General features: G+C 29.6%; 1 protein-coding gene across 2 annotated transcripts in view; it reads left to right on the top strand.

The window, feature by feature from the left end:
• The window catches only part of LOC107440911 (Rho guanine nucleotide exchange factor 3), a 239,393-nt gene that overhangs the window by 25,985 nt on the left and 190,159 nt on the right, over window positions 1-23,249 (top strand). Inside the window, exon 2 of one of the 2 annotated variants that reach the window (XM_071188378.1) lies at window positions 10,809-10,836. The exons of the other annotated variant lie outside the window; for it this stretch is intronic. The gene's annotated coding sequence lies outside the window, so the exon portion shown is untranslated. The remainder of the gene's footprint in view (window positions 1-10,808; window positions 10,837-23,249) is intronic. 2 annotated transcript variants of the gene reach the window in all.

Below are 23,249 nucleotides of genomic sequence, written 5' to 3'. Positions count from 1 at the left end.
TTTTATCAAAAAATACAAAACTTTTACTCTATAAAACATTAATTAGGCCAATACTTACCTATGGCTCTGAGACCTGGAACCTAACTCAAGCTGGTGAAAATAAAATTGCCATTTTTGAGAGAAAAGTTTTGAGGGCCATCCTTGGTGGGATAAAAATAAATAATTCCTGGAGAAGACGATATAATACTGAACTGTATAAAATCTACAGAGAGCCAGATATTGTGAAATTCATTAAAATAAATCGAATGAACTGGGCAGCTCACATTTTCAGAAGGAATGATGACTCAAATTTAAAGAAAATCCTATTACACAAACCCCTAACGAACAGGAAAAGAGGTAGACCCAGGCTGAGATGGCTGGATTTAGTTGAGACTGATTTCCTTACTCTAAAGGAGAAAAACTGGCGAACAAGTGTCAAAAGTAGAGAGAAGTGGATTCGAATTCAAAGGAAGGCACTGGCCCACCCTGGGCTGTCTAGCCAGATATGATGAGTGTGATTTTAATTTCCAAAGCTAATAAAATTTCAATATGAACATCGTGGGTATGGTCATTTAAATTCTTGAGTATACCAGTCCAAGATATTAGAAGTCTAAAAATAGACAGTTATTCGAGTTACATGGCATGTCTATTGCTATTTAAACGTTTTATAGAGTTTTTTTTCTTTATTAATTTAACGTTATATTGGATTTGCTCGTAGGTTATCAAATTGTGCTTACGAAATCGGATGATATTGAAAAATGTTAGTCACACAAGTTAGCGATTTTGAAGAATAAAATTTATTAATTTAACGTTATATTGGATTTGCTCGTAGGTTATCAAGTTGTACTGACGAAATCGGATGATATTGGTAAATGTTAGTCACACAAGTTAGCGGTTTTGAAGAATAAAATTTGTTTTAGTAAAGTTTTCGTTTTTATAGTTCTGGGTTTCTATTTATTTTTATTTACTTATTTATTTATTTTCTGATGTGTATAGAAATTTTAAATCAATGTTACTCGTTTACCTTGTTATGGTATGATCCGCTCAAATGTTTGTAGTTCTCTATTTCTGTTCCGTTATTTATGTTAATTTTGAATTTGTTAATTTTTGAAACTTTCAGTTTTTTTTTTAATCTGTTTTATTTACCCTTTGACGCGTTGAATTAAAAAGAAATATTCTTTTCTCTACATGTACTTAATTTCTCTACATAATTTTTGGAATTGTTTGCAAATACCTTGTTTTATTACAAACATTGTGTTTTTTTCTTCTTTCACAATTTATGAATATTTCATGAGTTTTTTTTTGTACTTTATTTCTATAGTTTTTTTTTCGTAGAAAGATAAATCCTATTTTTGAAAAAAGTCTTTTACTCATATTTTTCTTTGATTTTATATCTGAACAATTTTTTTTCTCCATATATTTTATACTTCAATGAATCCACTTAAATATTTTCATAAAGAAAAAAAAATTTGAATTTCTTCCTATCGTTGATGTCTTATCTTTTAGTTTTGTTAATAAAAATAAAAATACTTTGTTTTTAACTTGACATTTATGAGTTAAACTGAAAAAAAAATACAGTTCTTATTTAAAGTCTTACATAGTTTTTTTTATAGATAAGCATACATTTTTTAGATAGAGCGTCCGCCATCCAATGAGGTGAACCGGGTTCGAATCCCAGCTATTGCTGGTCGATACGAAATCCGCATCCGGCTTGCACCGACCACAGTGCTGATATAAAATATTCTAAGTGGTTGACGGATCATGGGTTAATAGTCCCCTTGCCGTCAGGCTAACTTTGTGAGTTTTTTGTGGTTTTCCTCTCCTTGTAGCACAAATACGGGTTCAAAAAGTCCTCCACGAAGGCAAATTTCTCCCAATACTTGATCCAGGAGTTCTTGTATTCTGGATTAGGTTCAAAATTACAAGACTACGACGTTGGACATTAGTAGTCGTATGTCCAAAAAATCTGGTGTCGGCTGTTTAACGACGGTTGTAAAATAAAATTATAATGGTGGTAATGTTAGAGGTCAACTTTCACAGGTGGTCAACCAACACCTCCTGGAATAGAGAAGACTTTCGCAGGGGTTACTGTAAGCGAGAAATTCCATCCTTTTGTAGTCCAAACATTGTGACACAATTCTTAAATTTCCCTATGCAGTTTTGAATTCCGAAGGCTGTGATGTCTTTCTTATCTCCCACTGCGCAGTTTATGTTCATTACGTCGGATTGCTGAAATTACCTGTGCGAAGGCTTTCTTTCTTCTAGGAGGTGTTTGGTCAATTTGTTAGGTTTTACAGCATTTTTTTAATGCGTTGTTTTGTTTTTTTTTAAATTTTTTGGCACTTTTTAATAATTCAGATACTGATGTCAGAATTTAAGATAACTTTTAAGTGGCAATACTAAAATTTTACTGCTGCATCAAATTTCCGTCTGTAACTTCTGCAAAAAATTAATTTTTTGAATATAAAATTAATGTCAGGGGAGAGTCGGGTGGCCCCTCCTACTTAAGGAGTATTGCTTATATTTCTGTATAATATTGAGTAATAATCAATATTTTTGTATGTTTCTATTGTTTTATCATCTAATTAAATAATGCAAAAAGAATAAACCGAAAAAAGAATAGTTTAACTTAAAAAAATAGAAATTTAAAAAAACATGTTTTTCAACTCTTTTCAAAATGTGTCGGGTAGCCCCGCCCAGTTACAAAAATTACGTTTTTTGACTATTTTTTCAGGTGTAAATGAAAATGACCAATGTATTGACCATAAATAAACCTCATTTATCATTTTTATCACAAAATTATCTTAATTTCATGACTTCTGTATTCAACATATTTTCAAAACTATTGTTTGCCATGTTACCAGCTGCATAAATGATTGAAACTTTGAAAATAATCTTTTTTTAATATAACAATGTCCGATATCCCATTGACTTGAAAAAATATTCTATACATATGAAATTGACAATGGGTGGGGGTCGACACTCCTCTGTATGTTATTTTATGGTTAAAATGCAACAACAGTTATTTCAGCTTGATGTTAAAAATCAATGAACTAGAAGTGTGACAACAAATTGCGAAAATCCGAATACTTTTTTTTCTTTTCCGTGAATTTCCTGATAAACGTTTGTTTAGGAAATCATTTAGTTTTCATAATTGTTTTCTAACTTCCTTATTCCATATTGTTTTTAATTAACATGTGATGCAATTTATTTCGCATGTTTAAGTAAGCTAACTTTAGTGCTTATATATTTTGTTTGTAGATTTCATAGGGAAAAGTTATATTTTGTAGAATAAGTGCCATAAATTGAAGGTCTTTGGTACGATTGTTTAAACTATGAAGTTATCAACGGAAACTGTTATTTGCATAACTGTCGTTGTTCCGTTGTTCCATAATACCAGCGTATTTCCTTATTTGATTCTGTTGAAGTTTGCCGATGTTCGGAAATACTTTTTTCGTTTTGTTTTTGTTTGAACAAGCTAATTTTATTTAATTTCAGACGCACTCTTGCGTATTATTTAATCACTTTTAGTAAAATAATTTTCTGTTTTTGTTTGAACAAACTAATTTTATTTAATTTCAAACGCACTCTTACGTATTATTTAATCAGTTTTAGTAAAATAATTTTCTGTTTTTGTTTGAACGAACTAATTTTATTTAATTTCAAACGCACTCTTACGTATTATTTGATCAGTTTTAGTAAAATAATGGAATAAAATTTCGTCTTTAGTTATATTATCAGGATTGAAATTTGGTTTTTGCGACTTACCTTTTTTGAAAGATGGAAGATAGTTTTTTTTTATGGTAATAACTCTTGAATAACCCCAAATATCGTGAGAATTATAGAAAACTAATATGTTTTTATAAAATGAAAAATTGAGGTTTTAAATTTGATAACCGCGTTCAATTGTTCGTTAAAATTCTAAATTTGATATTGTTACTATCTAAATTAGATGTTTTTTTTTTAAATTAATGGCGGGCACTTGAGAGTTGTCCCATTGGCCACAGAAATGCCAGAACTGCTACTCTCTTCTCGTTACCTAGTAGGTACCTGTGGCGAAGCCACGGCGGTGGAGCAGCGTCGCCCAACGTCGCCACAACCACAAACCCGTTTATAGGGCGGATCACATTCACACACAAAGGAGAAAGGACATAGAACACAGAGAGAAAGAAACATCCATGCCCTGAGCAGGATTCGAACCCGCGACCAGCGGCTCTGCAGTTAGGCACGCTAACCACTCGGTCACCAGGTCGGCTAAATTAAATGTATAATTTCTTAGAAAACTCTGACTTGTTTGCCAATACTTTTTTTTGTTCCTCGTCTCATAATGCACAGTTTTCATTTGCTTTTAATAACTTAATGTCAGTTTTTTCAACAGAAAATTTTATTTTAATTTCAGCAAATTTTATTATTATTAAATGAACAGAGCTCAAAATAAGAAACTGACAACCCTGAATAACTTTTGATCTAATGATATGATCTTAACGCTCTAGGATCTTCTAAAGATCAAATCTTCACCCCTGTTTTAAAATTCGATTTCTCAGGAACTATTCGACAGCTTTCTCACAAGTTTTCTATTTTGCCATTTAAATTTGCATTCTTTGCAATAATGTAAAAAATTGTATACCATACAATTCACTTTTTTTCCGACTATTGTTAAATAAAATAATAAAAAAATTTTTTTTACTAAAAGTTATATTTTGTATGGAATTATTTTTAGATATTCGAATTTTATAATTGTGTTCAAAAATTTTTTAATTGGCTTAAAAATTTTTCGAGATATGGTGAAATACGCGAAAAGCAAATTAACAATAAGGGTTCTAAACTTTGGAACGCTCTCTTAACCAAACTATCGGGAACAATATTTCCCAGTTTGCGGCTACTCTCTGTATTTTGGGGGTTAGATTTCTGAATCATTCGAAAAAAGGTATGTTAATTCAGACGTTTTTGTGTCTGCTTTCGTAACTTAAAATATCGTTTGCTCAAATTAACATATTTGAGATCATCCCCTCGAACTTTTAATATTGAGTCCTAGAAAGTGAAAATCCGTTCATTCAATTAAAAGTTATTCAGGGCGGTCAGTTTTTTCTTTCATTCACCAGTGGAAAAAAATTCTATTAGCACTTAAATTTTTTTTTAAATCCATTTTTTGCCAAATTGGCGAAAGTGTTTCTTTTTGTATTAATGGTTGAAAAAAAAAAGCCATTTTAAACTAGTCAACTAGTTAGTATAGTAAATTTGAGCTTAAAACAAGTGGATAGTTTAAAATGTTTGCTGATACTTAATTTTTTAAATCTATTCACTTGATTTCACAAGTAAAAAAGATTCTTTTGGTAAAATAATGGAATAAATAAAAAGACGTATGGTAGATATAAATTTCTTTTTTTCTAAAATAGATTCTAAGAATTAAATAATTAAGTTACCAGTTTTTATCTGTTTTTAAAAAAAAGAGATGTTCCATAAATAGAAGACTTGCCGCTTAATGGGTTAAACTTGATGCGTTTTCTGAACAAACAAGAACTGATTTTATTTTATCAGTAATTAGTTTTCAGTTTTGAATTACTTTAAGTTTCCAGAATTTTGCTAGTTTTTCCCCCCAACTAAATACATAAATGATCTTCAAATTTCCGTTTACTATTTCTTTTGTTTATTTCTAATACAATGAAAAAGTTACGCAAACTTGATCGTATTCTTGAAAAACACAAAAAAAAAATTTGATCGTAAAAAAGATAAATGAAATAAAAAAAAATGACGGCTGTTTTCGCCGTTTGTTACTGCAAATGGTAGAAGCCACATAATTCAAAAACATCTCAATCATGAAGTTTTTTCATGAAAAGAAAATGTTTTTTTTTCTTTACTTTTTTATCATTTTTTAACAAACAATCAAATTATGTTGTCGTTTTTAGAAACTGAATTGTTTTAAATCGACGAAAATACACTAACTAGATTATTTTCCGTTTAAAAACGATTTTATCGTGAACCTAGAAAAAATTTTTTTTTTGCTATTTAATTTGTATTTTGTCAACTTTAATTTTTATTTTTTAGCGGTTTCATTGTAAGTTATCTTATGTATATAAATGTTTTATTTGAACTGTTTAAGCCAGTGGTTTCCAAACTTGATGTTACTACGCCTCCCTTAAAAATTTTTAATAATTTGGCGCCCCCCCCCCTGAAGATTTCATTAGATAAAAGCACAAACGTTTTTACTCTTATAAAATTTATTCATACTAACTAATGGAAAACGATATTTTATTATTGTTTTTAATGAGATGGATGTGCTTGTCTATTATCAAATCTTGGTGTTTGTGACGATATAGCTACCCGTAGCTCTTTTTCTACAACTAAACGAGCTCGATATTTGGATTTCATTGCAGCCAAGGCTGAAAAACCCGTTTCGCATAAATATGATATTGCGAACGGCAGCAGTACTTTCAAAGCTTCGTTTGACAAAGTGTTATATTCTGTATGAAGATTCAACCAGAATTGAACCAGAGATACAGTCTGAAATTTATGTTTTAATGTAGAATCACAAGATAATTCAATAAATTTTTCTTTTNTAGTCAACTAGTTAGTATAGTAAATTTGAGCTTAAAACAAGTGGATAGTTTAAAATGTTTGCTGATACTTAATTTTTTTAAATCAATTCACTTGATTTCACAAGTAAAAAAGATTCTTTTGGTAAAATAATGGAATATATAAAAAGACGTATGGTAGATATAAATTTCTTTTTCTTCTAAAATAGATTCTAAGAATCAAATAATTGAGTTACCAGTTTTTATCTTTTTGGAAAAAAGGAGATGTTTCATAAATAGATGACTTGCCGCTTAATGGGTTAAACTTGATACGTTTTCTGAACTGATTTTATTTTATCAGCAATTAGTTTTCAGTTTTAAATTACTTTAAGTTTTCAGAATTTTGCTAGTTTTTTCCCCCCAACTAAATACATAAATGATCTTCAAATTTCCGTTTACTATTTCTTTTGTTTATTTCTAATACAATGAAAAAGTTACGCAAACTTGATCGTATTCTTGAAAAACACAAAAAAAAAATTTGATCGTAAAAAAGATAAATGAAATAAAAAAAAATGACGGCTGTTTTCGCCGTTTGTTACTGCAAATGGTAGAAGCCACATAATTCAAAAACATCTCAATCATGAAGTTTTTTCATGAAAAGAAAATGTTTTTTTTTCTTTACTTTTTTATCATTTTTTAACAAACAATCAAATTATGTTGTCGTTTTTAGAAACTGAATTGTTTTAAATCGACAAAAATACACTAACTAGATTATTTTCCGTTTAAAAACTATTTTATCGTGATTCTAGAAAAAAAAAAATTTTTGTATTTAATTTGTATTTTGTCAACTTTAATTTTTATTTTTTAAAGATTATCAGCGGTTTCATTGTAAGTTGTCTTATGTATATAAATGTTTCATTTGAACTGTTTGAGCACATAATGTAGCAATTACTTTTAATTAGATTTCGGGTTGTGAATTAGCGTATTTTATGCTTTTGTTTTTTCATTTAAGCCTTTTTTCTTTTGCATATTTTATTTCTTTTTCAAATGGGTTGACTGTTTTTAAATTTGGAATTTCTGAACGAATGAAATGTTGGAACGAATAGTAAAAACAAGAAATGACTTGTTTTTTAACGTTTTATAACAAGTTTTAATAATTTGACTTGTTATTATAACCTAACTTTATAATAACAATATTATAAATAATAAATTAATCTAACGTTATTGCTGATAAACAATTCACTGATTATTTGAATTGTTTTTTTTAAATATTTTTTTTACGCTATTATTCAACTAAACTAATATTTTACTCATAGATTACTACTCAGAGATCTACTCATAGGGTAACTAATAATTCAACTCATAGATTACGTATTAATTACGTGTGCAAAAATGTTTGCATGTAATTCTGCAATTCGTTTTTGTCTTTTAGCATTAATTATTCCTTTCAGTTAATGCCTCTCAAATTATTTGAATTTTTCTTTTTACTTTTCTCAAGAATGACATTTTCTGACTTCAAAATTTTATTTGAAGTTAAAAAAATAGTCCGATACACGCATATCGTTTTACGATGTCTCACTTTCCGAAGTTTTATCGTGAAAATGATCTCTATATTTCATATGAATGTAAAAATGGAACTGAAAAATCGGATTTTGACATATTGGCATAAAATGGCTCTCTACTTATTCGTGCACTTTAAAAGGCATTTATTTCTAGCTTGGAGAGTTGATCGATACCTTTCTTCATCGATCAGCTAGTACAAGTTTTGATCCCAATTCTTCCGTCAGAAGTTTCTCAAGTACAGATTTATCAATTGAAGGGAAATATCTTGAATGAGGTTGTGGAAAACCATAAAGATAAGAGAACAACATGCTGTGAATGATTTAGAGTAATCGATATTGCTCTCGTATATTAACTGCGGCGATATTTTTCCTTTATGGTTAACTATATCCTGAAAAGACTTGTTCTATGCCAGATCTTTTTAAGTTGCTAAATACAATTTGATTTCTTTGGTGAGTATGTTGTCTGTCCAGGCATTTTGTGAAAGGTCCGGTTTTTGTAAAATTGTGAAAAAATTACTCATAATTTGTGAATATAAAATAAACTTTAAGCCGCATTCTCTCAACCAGCTGCTTTTATGAATTAGCGCAAATAGGGTTCGGTTATTGCAAAAAACTTTTTCAAGGAGTTTTTAAATTGTAAATAGATACAAGAAGGAAGAAGGAACGGAAGAAGGTATAGGGAAAAATATATTGGAAGAAATTTCCAACTTTTTTTCAAACTAACTTTTTTATTTTATTATCTATCAATAAGATGTTTAAACATATTTTGTATGAATTTTCAGCATTATCTCAAAGAATTTAATTTGTTCAAATTTTCTCTTATTTTTTTGAAAATTTTTAATTTTGACTTGGTATTTCAATTTTTCTTCAATGGAAAATGTTTGTTACATAATATAACTAGTATACTTTAAGAGTATACTTAATAACTTACTAGTATACTTTAAGAGTATACTTAATAACTTACTAGTATACTTAATAACTTGTATACTTAATAACTTGTTACTAGTATACTTAATAACTTGAGCTAGAATCGTAAAGGATTTTAATTTTTTTCTTATCAAAGTTCGATTAATAATGGTGGCTTTGTCTCTACGAATCAAGAAAAAAAATTAAAACCATCTTAGAAAAGGGATTAAAAAAATTCTTTTCAAAACATCTATGTATTTTTGATAAATTTTTATAACAGATTTTATTATCGGCGTTGAACAGCCGACTCAATTCTAAAGTAACGACTATCAATGTTCAACTCCGTAGCCATGTAATTTTGAACCCGATCCCGAAGACAAGGGAGCTCCTGGATCAAGGGACAAACTAGCCTTCGTAGAGGACTTTTTTGAGGTAACTAATCCCAGTTTTTGCGTTACATGGAGAGGAAAACCACGAAAACCTACCACGGTTAGCCTAACGGCAAAATGACTCAAATCCATGATTCGTCTACCATTGAGGGTACTTTACGTCAGCACTGTAGTCGATGCGAGCCCGAGGAATTTTATTTATCAGCCAGCACTGATATTTAAACGATCTCTATCCCTCAAGCTATAACAGCACAAAATTTTTCAAAGAAATCCGTTAGGGTATTTTTTGGAAAAAAAAAGAGGCATCGGATAAAAAAAAATAGGTTTTATCCGCTTAAATCTCTATGACGTGAATACTAAAAAGTTATTTTAACATTGAACACAAATGTTTTTAAGCCATTCATTCAACGCAATGTTTTTTTTATTTCAACACTACTGCAATTTATCTTTCATTCATTCCATAAATTTATTTATTCCAATCAATCATCTTTTTTTTTCTAAGGGTGTTTTTAGGAATTTTCCTTTATTTTAATTAATCCTTTTTTTTTCTTAAAAATGTCAGGGAACTTTTAGGGTCAGAAAAAAAATAGCCTCTGAAAAAAACTATATAGACGAAGAAAACATCCGCTTAGACTTTCAAATCAAACACGAGTCCTTTTTATCAGCTATTCAGATCACTATTTCAAACTCTGATGCTATTATATCAGTTCATTTCATCAATTCAGTTTCAATTTCAAATCAAATACAAATATAATTTATAACTCCAGAATCCTTTTTTTATTAACACTCAACAGTGCCTGAACGTTTCATTTGGTGGTTATTGATTCGGAAACCTAGGCGTGGTTGGTTCATGAGCCAAATTTTACTCTTGTCTTAATGCAACGCTCTGCTTCAAGTTCATTATTTACCCAACAAGGTGACACAAAATCCCTCTTATTTTTTTCTGTTTTACACATATTGATGAATGCTACTATGTGATAGATGACTTTATTTCCATCTTTCAAGCGTAAAATTTACGGCATCAAGTGGTATGGATTTCATTTGACGAAACAAGTCACGTAGATGGATTCTTGTGTTTACATGTCTAGTTGGCACTTTTTATCTTATTGTTAGTAACGAAACTTGACCTAGGTGATATCTAAGTTGGAACTTAGGTATTTGATTGACTTAGAATTTCCCTGTCCATACAAACAGCTTATTACAGATATTGTATGTGTGTCAAGGGTAATGTCTGTTTTGTTGATTTGTGTCCAAGTAATTAGAAAAAACAGTATTTTAGATAAAACTGTCGTGCAAAGTGTCATCTTTAGAAGTGGAATTCGGACGGAATTTCTAAATTAATCAGAAAAATGTGCGAATTTCTTTTAAATTTTTTAATGATTAGAGAATTCCAAATGCTGTTTTTCTTTTTTCTCCAAAATTGTTGTAGTAAATTTATATAAACTTTTTGAATATTTTAGATTTTTGAACCTCGCTTGTTTATGTTTGGTAAGTTTGTTTTCTGTTTTTCTTTAATTTTAAACTATTTACAAATAGATAATTTTTTTGGTTTTTTCGAGACAGACGCATTATAAAGAGTAATTTATATACGTATATAATAAATATTCTATTTTTCTGCACAAAAAAAATTGTGCGTGTCTTAGAAGATCAAATCTAGATCGTTGATATTTCGCGCCATTTTTTATATTTCTCTCTTTTGAGTGAATTGTTTGTCCTTTTTGAGACATTTTGCTGGGAAAACAGCAGTTTTTAAATTTAAAATATATTTAATAAGCTAGAAAAAACGAAAGGTATAATAGCAGATGATAAAGTGACTGAAGAAGAATTAACTGTTTGTATTTGGTCTGCATTAAGGGTTGTCTCAATTTCAAGCTCGGAGATGTTTCTCTTACTCCCTAGCTTACTCTGCGTTTAAGGAGGTGGAGCCAAGTACCCACTGTTGGTGAACGAACTGTACTCATTATTCTTAATATGCGTTTTTAAAGTCCTGATCAAAATTTAAGTAGAAAAAAAAAGCATTTACTATAGGGGTCTCTCTCACCTTAAAATCACTCTGCGATCCTTAATGTTTATATTTTTATTGCTTCGATTTTGACACAGATCCTATAATATATATTAAAGGTGATTTATATGAAACATCCTGCATATTCAACGTATCAAAGACTCAAGGGGTTTAACAATTTTAAGTTAATGATGGTACCATCACTATCCCAAAATACCGCAATGATCTTTAATCCACTTATTTTCTTTGTTTTCTTTTTGGTTTTTATTTCAGACTTAGTTCGTAACACCATTTGATTTAGTTTTCTCGAGTACGAAATGTTCTTTGAGTTTGGCGCAGTGTAGCTAAACTCAAAGAACATTTCGTACTCATCCATATCTCTTGACATTAGGTTTTTCTTTTAACCCGTTCTTTCTCGCTCCCGTGAAAATGACGGGGTAAGGTTTCGTCCTCTATTTCTCGCTCCCGTGAAATTTCCGGGCTGGAGTGTTTANTCGTACTCATCCATATCTCTTGACATTAGGTTTTTCTTTTAACCCCTTCCTTCTCGCTCCCGTGAAAATGACGGGGTAAGGTTTCGTCCTCTATTTCTCGCTCCCGTGAAATTTTCGGGCTGGAGTGTTTAGTAGTAACGCACCAAGAAGAATAAAATAATTCATTCCTTTTACCCAGAAAACATTTTATTTCTCATTTTACACACCAGATGGCAGTACCATGATATTTTTAATTTTCTTGAAAATTAACTGATCGTTAAGGGATTAATACGCTTCATACTTTGAATGTTAATTTAGAACACGAAATGGAAGATGCCCGTTAAATAAAATTATTTCTAACCTTGTCTTCATGGTTTTATATAGATTTAATTCCTTTGTTGCATTTGTGAACGTTTTATTGATTTTTAATTCGTGTGCTATTAACTTGCGATCTATTCTCTACCACTGTGTCAGAACTCCGCTTTCCCGTTAAAGATCTATACGAACGTTCCTGTTTAATTTGTGAAAACTTATTTTAAGTGTAGTTTTTGATGCAGGAGTTAATTAAGTTTAGTGGAGGCGACGTTTTAATTACCGTTTCGAGTTGATCCATTTAACATAAAAGCGCTCGAGCGATAAATTTGAAGTTAATTGTTGAATGATGTTACTTGCTAATTCGCTCTGTCGTGATGGACTGCGTTTTAGTTACAGTTTTGTGATGAGTATAAATTTGCTAACTAAGGGGTTTTGATTTTATTCGAAAAAAAAATAAGCTGTTCTGAGAATTTCAGTAAAGAGTACAGCCTTGCTGTATTGAAATGTTTCTAGGAGTACGGCTTAAAGCTACTCTTCGAATACTCTGTCGTCATCTAAACTATAGCTTCTAATCGAGTAATTTGCTATTTTATTACACTGATACACAGTGAGCCAGCATCCAAGGTTTCGTGGCCAAAATTAGTACTTCGGTAAAATTTGTTTCAAAATTTGGGTTTTTTTTAATTTAGGGGTTTTTATGTGCAGGTAAATTGAATTCATTTTTTGAAATTTTGAAATACACTAAAAATACCCCAAAAAACAAAATGGCGACTGAAATGTGACGAGCAGAAATAAAAAAAATAACATAGTACGTTTAAATAACTAAATATAGCAATGAAAATATAATAATTTTCGCAATTTTATATTAAAAATGAAAAGCAAATTATATTTCCGAAGTAATATTACAAAATAGCGCCAATTAATTACAAAATTACGCGAAGACATGAAAAAAAAACATAATTTTTGTTTTTCGGTATATTTAGTTCACCTTTGCAATACGGGCAAAATAGGGCAGGTTTTTTCCAAAGAAGACAACAAAAACTAGTTTAGCTAATTACCTCGTGGAACTTTTTGGATCTAAGTTTCGAAAGTCATTTAAACATTGTAAAATGTCAAATGATAAAATATAAACTATAAGTTTGTCAAGAGTATTAACTAATCCAATAAATTGAAAAATTGTACTATAATTTCAGACTAATTACTTTGATAAAAATGTAACAGTAGGGTGAAATTCCTATATATATTTCTGAAAAAAAAATTTAAAAGTTGCATTTAAAAAAAAAAAAAATTAATATATTTTTCATTACATTGTACTCTCGCCGGTCCAGAAACTAAATTATAATGCTTGGAATGATTATGAATATACTTAATTTGGGCTATATAAGACTGTCTATACATATTTTAGTTGAAAATTTAATTTTTGACTTTTGGCCAAAGATCATGATCTTCTGACCCACAGTGTGATGTTAATATGTAACTGTTATTCATGACTATTGGTAACCGTTATTTATGACTGATAGGTTATTTAACTGTTATTCATGACTCTTATTTTAAGTGTTGCCTTTCTTCAGTTAGCATTCCAAGTTGCCGTTAAAATATTACGTAACCACATATGGGGGAAAGGTTTTCTGATTTGCTTATATTTGTTGATAAAAGAAGAGGGGTATAATCAATGCGTGCGCAGGAATATAAAGTTCGTTTACTTTCTATTTTGTAACAAAAAATTCGAAAAAAAAATTATAATTAACACAATTTTAAACTTGAGAAAAAGTTAGTTAGGGAAAAGACAAAGTAGATGATAAAATTTCCTTAACTCTTTGACTCAGAATTTTTATTAAACATATTTTTCTTTTTTTATTATTTTGCATTATTTTAGGTCAAAATAAGTGAAAAATATTATATTTCGCATTTTAATATTTTATGTTTATGAATAAAGCATGAAACACGGGTTTCTTTTTTTTTTCTGCGTTGAAATTTAAATTTTCCAAACAATAATTTCTTTAAAAAATTTATAGTTATTTGCAGTTATTTAGATCTGAAAGAAACAGTTATTGTACAGTACATTGAAATTTCTTTAGTTTATAAAATCAATTATTGATAAATTTTTGAATGTGAATTAAATTTTTTTTTAAACTACCTTTGTTTACCTAAAAAAAAAGTTAACAGTATTTTCGCCAAGAAAAATACAAATAATAAAAGCTACAATTTAAGTGCCTGACACTTCGTCGCTTTGAAACTAAACCGTAGTAACTCAAAAAAATCGAAAAATTAGATATTTGGGTAATTTTGTGTAAAAAAATCACCTTTCTAGAGAAACAACGCGTTATCTTCATAAGTTCCATGAAATTAATTTAGAGAGCAGATAAATCGTTATCGCATTGGCGCGATTCGCCTTCTTGAAAAGTTAGAAATCGCTCTCCTGAAAAACTTGCTTTTTTTGAGTTACCACTGTTTAGTTTCAAAGCGATGACTTGAGGTGAAGATATTATTTTTAACTATGCATACCACCTTGCCTAAAGGCACCTATATGAGTTTTAGAACGGACAGATGACTAAAATATTTTAAAAGTTTTAAACTAAAAGTTTTTAAAAAATCGCCAATTTGGCGAGATTTTTCTACCTAGATAAAAATGATTAAAATCAATGATAAATTTTCAATTTTTTCAAATTATTATTAGCCTAGATAATGTGACTTTCTATATATTAAAAAATTTGATAACAAAAGCTTTTCTTTTACGCAAAACTGTGACTTGTCTTTATTGACGTTTTGCGCCATATTCAGAATTGACAATTTTTTTGGTAGGATAGTTTATGTTGTAATATAATCTTTGCTTTGGCTTTTTTCTTTTGGCGGAAAAGCTGCCGAAAACACCTTTAAAATGTCCATGCTAAGAAACCTGACTGATTTTTAAAAAAAAGTTTGTCAGTTTGATCTCTTAAATTGCTATACTCATATAATTAACATTTTTGGAATTAATTAAATGTATATGTGACGCTATTTAACTAGATTTGAACGATTTAATCAGTGCCAAAACTTTCCAACTTGAGAATAAAACTTTTTATATTTCCGAATAAAATTCCAAATTCATTATTTTTCTTGGAAATTTCTAGGATTCTTCCGTATTTGCGAGGAGGAACGTTAGGCCTTCTCAAAATTCCCTTCACGATTTTATATCCAAATAAGGACTTGAATATTTAATTAAAACCACAGTTCAACTCACTAGAATGTCACATTCAAATACTTAAGTCTGCACGTTGAGAGGGCAGATAAGTTTTCTAATTTAAAATGAACATTCTTAGTAAATTGAGACTTGAAGAGTTATTGTTGACAATAATATAAAAAAAATAGAATATTATAGAATAACTAAAATATATTTTTTCTTGCATATTTATATCACGTTAATCAACTTTGATGTGTAAAATGTGTTCGACTTGCATTACTTTTTCAGATTATTTCAGCATTAGTATTAAGACTGCTTTTTCAGATTACTTTCTCAGATTATTATTATAATATTATTATTATTATAATATTATTATTATTATAATATTATTATTATTATTATATTATTATTATTATATTATTTTTATATTATTATTATATTATTATTTTTGTTTTCAATAATGTGGTGTTATAAGTTTGATTGTGGTTCATTTTTATTAAGTTTCCATTAGGATGTTATAATTAGCTAATAGTTACTTATGGAGCCGCGATGGCTTACTTGTTAAGGCGCTGGCCCATCATTGTGAAGAACTGGGGTTCGTTCCTGGTTGGTGGCTTGAAGCCATTCCAGCTTAAGATCGATGGGCACCAGCTTGTCAGGGAAGTAAAGACCACCTGTATGCTGTGCTGCCCCCATTGCCACAATCCTGCCCTTGTTCACGAAATTGTGGAGCCCTGGCCCACAACGGACTGTTGCGGGAATGCTTAATAGTTACTTAAAAATAGTTTGGTCTTAACTAATTATGAGCTAGTCATAGGTGCGAGTTATTTATGCATTTCGTTTGATCTTTCATTTAGCACAAAAGAAGCAACATAAATTTATTTTTAAATTTTTTTTTTGGTGTTAATGAACTTTCAAATGCATTTATGAGTAAAATACGACTTTTTCAGATATATGCTACGCTTTGTTTAATAATATATGATTTTCCAATTGTTTTTTAAATAACAGCCCTTCATGTATATTAGTAGATTCTTTGTCAAAATTTGAGTAAAGACGTAATTTTAAATGCGTAATTTCTACTAACGCTCAGCCACAGAAGCAGGTAATTTCTATTACATCCATTGTACCCAACTAATTCGAAAAATTAGTTGAGTTAGAATCGTGTTTCTTTTCTTTAAAAAAAAAAGAAAGGAAAAAAAACTTAACTCAGTGGCGTGACAGCCCATAGAGGGCCAAGGCCTACTGTGCCCATCTCAGTTTTCTTGACCTTGGGCTCTGTGGTGCAGGAGCTGAACTAAGGTTAAAAGTAGTTGCCAGAAATCGCTACAAACTAAATTTTTTTTTTGTATCACACCACTTTTTTAAAAAAGTATCACACTACACTACAAACTACGAAAAAAGTAGCTACTACAGTAGTTTTACTTATTGTAGTAGGCTACTTCTGACCACTGCTATTTTATCTTACCCAGTGGATTTTTTTAAAACTGTAGACTAAAATAGTTGCGTAGCTTTTTGAATTTTTTTTACCCTTTATCCTAACTTTTTTTTTTTTGAAATTTTTTCTTTAAAAAAAAAGATGTTTTAACATTTAGATTGTGTTTATTTTTATAGAGTGTTTTATGACCAAGTTAACTAATATTATTTTTGCTTCATAACAGGCAGTAAATTATAGGCAGTATAAGTCAAATAACACAAGTCACACCTCAAAAAACAAAGCCATACTTATAACTGTCAACTGCTTCGTAATTGCAGTTTGAAGCTGAGTTTTGACTTTTATTAAGTACTTATACACGTACTTATAAAACTGAGTTGTATGGTTATATTTCAACAACCTTGTCGTAGGAATGAATAATTTGCCAAGATTTTGTGTATTGTTTGAAACAACTGGAATTGTAATTTTGAACGATTTCAAAGTCATAAGTTGTTTCTTTGCTTGATGGACATTTTCTATAGGTCTGTATTCCTGTATTATGTTTTATTCGGTTTATGTATCATTAAGGTATATAACAACTATCATTTTTGGTGAAATGCCTGTAAGTTTTAAAACAAGTATCTTAAAATTCCTTAAAAAGACGCGTAACGCGTTCACGAAATTGCGGGAATACTACAATAAAAATAGGGTTTAAAACTGTCATTCAAAATAAATAACGACTTTACGCAGTGTTTAATAATTTAGTGAATTTCATTGCGTTTTTAATCTTATATGTTTGATATTATAATTTGATTTTACTTTGAGTTAAAGCTCAGCGATCACAGGAAAATGCAAAAATTTCCAAAAATATGTGACCAGTTGTTTCGGAATAAGATTTTTAATTATATGAAAATGTATTTAAAAACCTACTTTAAAAAAAATAATTTAAAGTTAGTGGAAAATGTTTAGAAAGAATAGCGATGTAACCGTATACTAGGGTTTAACAGATAAGAAATAAAATGGAAAATATAATATATAATTAAAAAAATTAGCATAATTCGTTTAATATGAAGTTGAAATAGCGCGATAACTCTGTTGAATGCTTTATCAGGTAAGAAACAATGTTGAAAATAATGTAATGAAAAAAAAAAACAAAAAACAATTTGTTCTTCGTTTTAACTGTACTTCTTATTGAAATAAAATTAGAAACCTTAAGAAATAAAATTAAAAATAACGTTTTTTTTAATATAAATTGTTTTTTTCCTCTATATTTCTTATCTTAGCTTTGTGGTTTAAAATCAAAATGTAATATACACAGGACACGTATTCAATATTTTATATTTTAGAGGTATTTAGGTGTTCTAATAAATAATTTGTAATAAGAAATTATTCAAAAGAATAGTTGAAATTTTCGTATGATATTTCTACATGGAGGTGAAATGTTTGAGTTTATTGACTTATAAAGTAAATTAATTCCACAGTAAAGAATATAAAAATATTAAAACGAGAAGATTCAAGTTTGTTTTTGTCTTTCTACCGCTGTATGAGGTTTAAAATTAAAATGTAATAAACGCAAGTCAAATGTTCAAAATGTTATTTTTTTAGCGGCATCTTGCCGAAAAATAGCCAGCAGATAGTAATTATTATTTGAACCGATCTGAAATTTATAGTTTTTTTTCATGTACATTTCCTTCAACAATTTTCGAATTAAATTGAAAAGTTAGTTCATTGACTTTGAAAAAATATTAAGATACACCAAAGAATACTAATATAATTTAAAACGAAGCCTTTATTTAAGATTATCCGATTTCGGAATTGCTTATGGTGCAGAAGGGACCGCAATTTATTCGTGATAAATAAAGGGAAATTAAAATAAATTACAGTCGCAAGTTTCAGATCTACGTTAAAAAAAACTGTCGGTATTAAAAAGTAATTGCGAATAGTCTAAGTTAAATATAAGTCGGCGCTTTAAAAGTAATTTTTACTCTCCTGCCGCAAAGACTAAAAGTTCATCGACTTTGTGAATTAAAATTAGCTTATATAGAAAACTTTCATTTTTTGATTTTCAATTAAAGTTTCTAGCAAACTAAGGCGGAAGATGCGACAAAGAAAGTTGAAAATTAAACAATCGGTTAAGACCCGTGGGAAAAGTGTTTGGTCAAACGGGTTAGTTCAAAGCTTTCTAACATCAGATCAATGAAGAAATATGCCGTGTTTTCACTTTATTTGTTTAGTGATTATTTCAAGATTTCCGATCTTTTGAATATTTACTGGAAGACAGTGTTTGAACAAGCTCATTTTCCCGACATACGTGATGAAGTAGTCGGGAGAGTTATAAATAACTTCCATTTCAGCATTATTATTTTTTTTACAGACATTGTTCAAGAAAAAGAAGAGTATCTTCCATGTTCTTCTCTTCTTAAGAACATTAAAATAAATATTTAGTTTCATGGTATCAAGAAATACCATGTAACCATTCAAGCGGAGGATTTTTGTGTTTGTTTTACGCTTTCTTTTAAAAAGCTTTCCAACTACGTGGGTTAGAATTACACCGTTATATCGTTTTTTATTGAAAAATAAAATTGAATATTCAGTTTTTCTTTCGGTTTATTATCATAAAATGTATTTATTTTCTCAAACACGATTTTAAAAGTTCCAATGATTTCGAGTTTAGTTTTTAATGCAATATTAGTTTAATTTCGTTGTCAAAGTGAATTTATTTGCGTGTTCCAAAAATATCTGTAAAGAAAAAACTGGAAGATGTGGAAGCGTACGCAGTGGTCTGTCCAAACATTTTGTGAAAGGTCCGTTTTTGTAAAATTGTGAAAAAGTTACTCGTAATTTGTGAATATAAAATAAACGTTAAGTCCCATTCTTTCAACCAGGGTCCGCTTTTGTGAATTTGTGCAAATAGGGTTCGTTATTGCAAAAAAAAACTTCTTCAAGGAGTTTTCGAATTGTAAAAACATACAAGATTATGCTCAACACTGTAAAATTATAATTAAAAAAATTAAATTTAGAAAAATAAACAGCAATTGCAGCTACTAAATTAGCGATGCAACATATAAATATTTGGTATTTAGCCTACACTGCTGAACGCAGAATATTCATTTCGGACGAATAAAGGAAGAAGCATCTGCCGAAGACAAAATTTAATTCGTTTACTTCTGTCTTTCTCCCCCCCCCCTTCCTGGGAAGGGTTTATTCGATTAACAAAACAGTAATGAAGATAAACAAATTTGTGAAGGGGCCGATTAAAAGGTAAATTATTTTGTGAAGGGTCTGTTTTTAAGTTAAGATATTTTGTGAAGGGTCCGTTTTTATGAAAAGATGTTTTGTGAAGGGTTCGTTAACGGACCCAAATTTCTTTTAAACAGACTCTGTTTTAATACAATATTAGTTTAATTTCGCTGTCAAAACGAATTTATTGCCTGTTCCAAAAGTATCTAAAGAAAAGCAGGAAGATATGGAAGAGTATGGTTAACTGCGGAGACAAGATTTTTATGCACACTAAATTTCAAAATTACTTGCTAAGTTCGTCAACAGATGGTGCTGTAAAATTTATTTTCTATTCATTTATTCTTCGCTTCTCCAGGGTTGTTCAGCTAAACCAGTTGTTCCTGATCTTTTTTGACTCGCAGACCCCTTGCCATGTTTTTTCGTTTTGGATAAACCTCCTGCTTTCCTGATATTGAATTTTTGTAAATTCATCAACTTCAAATGTATTTTTGATCTCTGGTATAGTGCTACTCACAGCGAAAGATTTAAATTTCTAATTGTAGTGAAGTGTAGTGTGAAAAAAACACATGTTAATTTTATACATTTATTAATTAAATTCAAACTAATTTAATAAATATGTAAATGGAATAAAATAATTCCACTATAAAACCCGTACTCTGCTACTAATATTATAATTGAGCAAATAAGTTTGAATACAAAACCGTAGTGGAGTATTGTCTGTCGGTTTATTACGTTTTCATGTAAAAACTATGCAGCAACTATGATTTTGTGCGCAGATAAAGTTAGAAGTCTAGTTAACTAAAGAGTTGACACAAGTTGGGCTAAAATTTACAGCCTAAATATACTTTTTTGTTACAAAATAAAACCTTTCACGCAGAGAAAATAAGAACGTACTCGGGCAGAGTTGCAGGCAACTGCTAGTTTATAATAATTCAGTTTCATATATCAAAAAATAATCCTAATAACTTAAATTTTAATAAAATTTTTACTTCATAGCTACTTTTTAAATTATGTAGAATGTAGATAGATATATGTCTTTATATTATAAGGTAGCATTATGTAAGTAAATAGGTACTGTCGGTGTATGTTGATTGTTTCATTCATGAAATGCCAAAATTAAAAGTCACGACCTGCTCATATGAGATCCACTATCGTTGACCCTCATTTGCATTTCATGGACCCCCAATTTTTTTTTCACTTGACATGGACCCCTTTCAGGTTGTCGTCGACCCCTGGGGGTCGATATAGATCACTTTGGGAATCACTGAGCTAAACGATATCACGTAGTGAACAGCTCGGATTCATTGTCTCAACTCTATGCTCAGATTGAGGTTGCTGCTGTCGCAGATTTATTGTCACATATAGTGCAACACGAGGAGTCCTGTTACGTTATGTTGCACACATCGTGTTGCTAAACTGTGAAATAAAACAATATTATCTGCTTCGTGATAGACCATTCCAACTATAATACTCGCACAACAAACGCCTGTTAAATATGTAATCAAAGTTTACAATGTTGTTGTTGTAGGTTTAAGCATTACATCATTGTTTTACCAAAGCTACAGCGCCATCTCTTGATGAACTTGGTAATTAATTTTGATGCTTGGTGAGAATAAAATGCTTAGTTTCCTGAGCAAAATGTAGCTAATCGTATATTATCTATCGTTGCGTTTTTCTTAGATTTTTTTAAGTCGTCCGTTGTCATGCCTATCTGGGACATCTGGTTGTTTCAGTAGAAAAGACCCCAAATATATTTTTAAAAAAATTTCTTTAAGATAACCTAATTTGTTTCTTGTAAATAACGTTTTTACTTTCAAGCTTATCGTGTATTTCAAATTTTAATTTCAAACACTTAGGAACGAAATACAACGAACTGTTTTTTTTTTATACTTTCTTTATTGGTATATACTAGCTCTCGTTATAAACGATAATATTAAAAAAGTAAATACAATTTAAGAAAGTATTACGTGGTGGGATACAAGGGTCATAACCAGCTGTAGAAATAAAATTTGTAAGTCTTTATTTTTTTCTTCATGTTTACAATTTTTAAAATAGTTAAATTTCTTAAAGGAAAATAAAGAAAAAACTCCGGTAAGGATGAGAAAAAATTGTCATTAAGAATATGGGTTGATGGGAAAAAATTTATTTTTTGTCTACAGCTTTGCACTGGCCTACGTTTTACGCAATGACGTAGAAATGAAGAAATCAAAGAATATTTTTAAAAATTGTTTTGTCAACTACTGCAATAATTGCATCGGGGAATAAAATATAGGAGACAAGAAATGCCAACCAATATTTGATTTTTTTAAATAGCAAAGTTACATATAGCTTTTAATTTGGAAAACCTTTATAAAAAATTTCTCTACGCCCCTAGTGCCAATTGATTTTAATATAGCTTTATATTAAAACTTAAACCTCCTTTGAATATAAAAATGAAAGTTTACTTCAAACTTCAAAAAATAGTACAATTTTCTCCGAATAAATGATTTTTCATAAAGAAACGTAATTCACAAAACAAAACTTTAAAGAACGTGAAAAGAATGCAAGAAAAATGAAAGCCCTCAAACCACGTGAGGTACAAACGGATTAGACGATAGAAAGCTTTTTTTTTTTTAAAAAATAAAAAATATAAATAAAAAGTTAGTTCTGTATCTATATGCTTTGAATTTCTAAAATACTTGAAGTGTGACGCAAGTTTTCCCCCGCATATTATAGAAACACTTTTTATTCTTTGCACCTTTGAGCAATGCGGCAGAGGGCGGTTTGATGCATGACCCTGACATGCATTTGCTTTTTAAGTTTTTAAAAGGTCATTGCAAGGATGTTAGATTTACTTTTATTATTCTCAAGATTAATCAGCATCGAAGTAATTATCTTAACAAATGTGAAATAGACAAATTGGAAGATAACTCATTCAATAATTAAAACGAGAAAATTAATTTCCAGTCAGTATTTTGTGGACGGAAATTCTTGATTATGGCAGTGTATGACTTAAAATATAACTATGGCAGAATTCTTGATTATTGTAATTTGTTAATATATAAAAATAATGATTCTTAGCCATTATCATTCTTAAAGTATATTGATTATGGCAGAGTTCTTGATTATGGCAGTCAGTTCATGTCTAAAAATATAAAACAGATTATTACAATTTATTTTAACAAATTTTATACGGACACGGAAATTCTTGATTATGGCAGTCTGTGACGGTGCTGATTCTCAAGCTTAATCCAGCAGCGAAGTAATTATCTTAACAAATGTGAAATTGACAAATTGGGAAAATGAAGTAAATAATAAAGA

This window comes from Parasteatoda tepidariorum, chromosome X2, assembly GCF_043381705.1.
Source record: "Parasteatoda tepidariorum isolate YZ-2023 chromosome X2, CAS_Ptep_4.0, whole genome shotgun sequence".
Classification (NCBI taxonomy): domain Eukaryota; kingdom Metazoa; phylum Arthropoda; class Arachnida; order Araneae; family Theridiidae; genus Parasteatoda; species Parasteatoda tepidariorum.
This window is presented reverse-complemented; position numbering and strand designations above follow the sequence as displayed.